Source organism: Triticum dicoccoides, chromosome 4A (assembly GCF_002162155.2).
Source record: "Triticum dicoccoides isolate Atlit2015 ecotype Zavitan chromosome 4A, WEW_v2.0, whole genome shotgun sequence".
Taxonomy (NCBI): domain Eukaryota; kingdom Viridiplantae; phylum Streptophyta; class Magnoliopsida; order Poales; family Poaceae; genus Triticum; species Triticum dicoccoides.
Window position 1 is genome coordinate 479,720,782 of NC_041386.1, and position 4,904 is coordinate 479,725,685.

Genomic DNA, 4,904 nt, shown 5'->3' on the forward strand with positions numbered 1-4,904 from the left:
AAAAATGAGTGGCTGCTGGTATACAAACAGAAATAGAAATAGCACATTGTCTTTGTGATGGTTTCCTGGTTTGTGTGTTTTTGGACCATATGCTACCCTCTGCGATGAAAATGTACTGATGAAAATCTGCATTAGTTAACACCTCATTGTATTTGGGTCTGTTTTCAAGACAAACAAAATACAGATGCAGGGTCCGAATGTAAATTCAGAACAAGCCAGAATGATCTGGTCCTTACATAATGTCTCTCAACTAGACTTGACCTATCATAAGAACTAAAAAACATCAGTCTTCAAATAAAATCCCTCATCTTGCCAGCCTTGGATTGAACAGCATTTGGCACAAGCAACAGCTTGCCTACGCTTGCAGTTAGAAAAGAGACGCCATTTCTGGTAGTGGTATAGACACACCATGCCAGTGTATTCGCTTGTTTTCCCCAACAGCATCATCAAGATCTAAGAGGTTGTTACTGCTGATGGTCGGTATGCGTGTCTCTGTATTATTGAACATCTTTCATACACCTGTATCACCAAGGCATAAGCATTCTTGGTAGAGCAAATTCTGCGCATACGTGGCTTGAACCTGCACAATGCCCCATGGCGTGTGTAAGTGGGAATCGATAAAAAAAATTCTACTATTATAGAGTGTAGTATTTCGATGAACAGCACACCATTCAATATTTACTAGACATCTATCCAATCTTTTGTAAGTGCTGAAAACCTCTTGTTAGTCCAAGTATAAGGAGGCTGTTTACCAAGATCGCAGAAGATATGAATTGTGTAAACCCACGTCAAAGCAACCACGTTGTTTTATAAGCACGGGTACTTTTTCACTACCCTACATTATGATATTCAGATGTCCCATACAAAAGTCAGGTCGAACCAAACCATCATTCACGAGAAATGATCATTCAGATCATTAGTTCTGATCCCTGTAGATTTCAATTTTAAGATAGAGATTACCTAAACTGTGAGGCATGGGTTGATGTTTGACTGTCGTAGCCCCTTGTTCAACCTCAACGTGAGATCAGATTCATAGCTGGCTAAGCGCCTTGGAATCTGGTGCCAACAGTTTTTTCCCTATTTTTTTGGAAGACTACGCCAACTTGAAATTGTAGTGGAATATTGGATCCCCATTGAGCATGAGATGGCTTGATGACTGTCGCTTCAGGGTTCTGTAATGCCCTCTCACCGATTAACAGATTCTTCTCCACCATTAAGATACCTCTGAAATCTGGAGCTTTCTATTATACACTGAGTGGATCAATAAAATTGTGAAGGTAATACTAAGAATTGCATAAAATTAGTTTCTAGGCTAATTTGAAGGGAAAACATTTGGATTATGCCACCAGTTCCGCAAGTGTTTATGCTCATGTTCTATGCTGCAATTTTGCCGACATGCATTCTTCTATTTTTATTTTTAACCAAGACATGCACATGCCTTACAGGGAGCATAAAATTGCATTGTATACAAGGATAACAAAAATAAACCAGCTAAATAAATACTCCCTCCGTTCCAAATTACTCATCGTTATTTTAGTTCAAATTTGAACTAAAACAACGACGAGTAATTTGGACGGAGGGAGTAGTGAATTAGCACTGGTAATCATACCTACATAAGAAGCTGTGGAGTTCAGGTTGTTCGGGAGGGGGTACATACCAGAGGCACACGTCTTCACCTCATAAGGAAATCGTGATGTTTCCATGGGTATGCCGACAAACATGCCGACCACAGTACCGTTCGGTCTAAATTAAAGATTCTAAACTGTTTCGAGTGGCAATCTTCCTCTTTTTCAAAGTAACTCAGCCGAAATGCTTGCCAAAGCATGAAGAACCGTATCAAGTAGGCCAGGAGCAAGAGTGTAATTTACTTATACCATTCAAATAAAATCTTCAGTTATCTTGAACCATGGACAGGGATAAGCAATTCCACTGACATGTACCGGTAATAATCAGAAAATGATGTCACCTTCAATGGCTAGTTAATGAAGAACATTCCAATTAAATAAATGATACAGACACAATGAAAGCATCAGAAATATATAGTACATCATACAGAAGAGAATAATAGACCATGCTACTGGATGGTTACTACATGGCTTGTACTTCCAGTTATTATTTTTTCTGAGAGTACGCAAATTGTACTTTCAGTTATAGTGGGGGTGGGGGGGAGGGGTATCAAACAAACAATATTCAGCCAAAATATGCATGTGAATAGGAAAGAAATGTGAGAACAGAAAACGGAATTGTTGTAGAGCACCATTTCCATTCCTAATATTTATTTTTCGGCCATAGTTTCATCAGATACAGCAAACAATGTATGGAAAAAAGAGATAAACGGAACATGCTTCCTTTGTCATAGCATCTGCCCACCAAAGAGTGGCAAATTTGGTCGACATACCCCATAATCAAGGTACATAATTAAAAAAAGCTACCTATTTGTACAATGACAGGTTCATCACTGTAAGACTGGGTGTTATCCATATGGGACTTGGCCAGCTGGACCAAAGCGGGGACACAATTTCCTCCCTACTGTCATCTTCAAGGTTGAGAACACCTATGTCCCGGGGATTCGTCTTATACTTCCAATTATGTTGCTCATCATCTGCGAAATAGACACAATTTGCCTTCAGTTGCGGATATTCTTCAGCACTAAGGCATATAGACTGGTTACGCCCCAGAAACAACACGTTATGATGCAAGCTATTTATTTCCACAAGCTCTTGTGCTTCCATATCGACTTTGTGTAACAAGATTTTATTAGTTTTAACTATGAGCTCCTCATAGCCCGCATCTATGAGTTCAGCCTTCCTGCAAACTTGCAGCAGATCACCCCATGGAGCCTGAAGAAGGTAGAATTCGCCCCTGTACTCAGAACTGTGAATGGCAATCTCATCTGCAATTATATTCCTCGTGACGGTAGGACCAGTGAGGTCAAAAGCATCCATTCTTCCGGCTCTTGTGGATGCATACAATAGACCATCCATGTAGATGCATTGATCATAGTCCCAATCCAGCGTCAGCAAGGTCCACTTACAATCTCCTACCCTTGCAAACGAAAGCTGACATCCTGGACCATGGATGAGAACCACAATGTAGCTTCCTGTGGACGGATCCGGAAAGATAAATACCCTGATGTAGACATGGTCACGAAGATTGTCAGGAGCATGGCTTATCATTTCGGGACCAACCATTTCAGGGTCTAAGTCCGGATCGTACAGTTGCTCCCACAATTCATACATAATAACTGTGCCTGCATTGTCAAAGATTGGCTCTACATAACCAATGGTGACCACCGACGGGAGAGCAATCTGTTGGCCAGTGACCGGATTGATAAGGTGTAGCTCAGACTTGTCATCCGCAGTAACTAGCCAACCATGCGATGACCCAATAAGATACCTGCTGCGGATGGGTGGATCCGGGAGAGTTAAATTGTAGACCCTCTTCTCTGCGAGGCTGTAGAGACAAGCTACATTCTAACCAGCAGATTCAGAGGTGTAGAGGAGGCAAGGCGTTTGAGGCCGTTTGTACAGCTTAAGCTGGCTGCAGAGGCTGGTATACGCCGAGCGCCAGGAGGAGCTGACAGAGGCTGCACGCATGAGGTCAGGTATCTCCAGGAGTGAAAATATGTCCATCAATACATCCTGCGGCAGCTCCGGCAAATTTCTCACCACAGTTTCAGTTTCCATGGGTGGTGAGACCTTTCTCAATACATCCTGCAGCAGCTCCGGCAGTTTTCTCAACACAGTTTCAGTTTCCATCGCTGGTGAGACCTTTCTGAATTTCCCCAATGAACAGGGAGAAAGAGCCAGGAGCTTAGGCAAAACTTTCAGGCCAAAATGAGCAAAGCTCGTTATCCTGGCTACGCTACAGACCTCCATTGGAGCAATTGCAAAAGCAGGTCTTGTTGGAGAAGAGTTGCTTCAGCGGCAAACCAACTGGACTTGGCTTGTATCTAATCTGATGAGAAAAAGCACACCGAGGGCTGGCTGCACTTTATATCCAGTCGAGCCGAGGCCTCACCTGTGATCCGATTAGAAGAAGGGAGTCCGGATCCAGCGAGGATTGTTGCCGTAGAAACTCCGAAAAGATCTGGAATTCGAATCCGAGCAATTACCGCAAGGGCTCCCCAACGATGGGAGAGGAAAACCAACTGATTGCCCGCCGCAGTGTAGCCCGACGGCTCGGCCGTCCCAGGATCCGCGAGAAGGCAGAAGGTAGCGCCGGCGAGCTTGGGCTTCGTCGGCGGCGGTAAACGGGATGCAGGAGGGGTGGTGAGATTAGCAGTGGAAGGTAGCGGCGAGAAGGTGCTTGGCTCCGACGTCTTCGTCGCAGGCGGCGGCGTTGTGGGGGCAGGTTGCCTTTGCAGAGGTGAGCGGAGAGGCCGTCAGTTATGCGACCGAGCACTGTGTGCTCCGCGCGAGCGAACGATTCCTTTTTCATTTTCTTTTTTATTTGAAAACTTGCGCGCGAGCGAACGATTCCTTTTCCTTTTTCTTTTTATTAGAACTTCCGAGCCAGCGACCGATTCATTTTAATCGTATTGGAGTGCGCCGTTTAGTAGATTTTTTTTTCTGTCTGACAAACTCCAGAAACGCTTCCACTCAACCGACCGATTATCTCACTTCGTTCACTGCCTCTGTGATCGTTAGATCTGCCTTTCATGTTACCACGACTAAAGCAGTGTTCTCCTATTTCACGCTCATTCTTGACTCCGCCAAGCCATGACCGTTCACCATCAACCTCACGGCGATGCACGTTGGTCCCTTTGAACTCTCACTTCTAGAAGCTCCTTTTTTCCGAGGACGAGATATGGACGGCCACCAAGCACTTTCCAATGGGTCAAACACCGGGCCTGGATGGTTCCGCCATTGAGTTTATGCAGAGTGCTTGAGAGGTGATCAAGG

General features: G+C 44.3%; 1 pseudogene; it reads right to left on the reverse strand.

The window, feature by feature from the left end:
- Positions 1-2,243: 2,243 nt before the first annotated feature.
- On the reverse strand, positions 2,244-4,394 carry LOC119286310 (annotated as a pseudogene).
- Between the last annotated feature and the right edge of the window lie 510 nt (positions 4,395-4,904).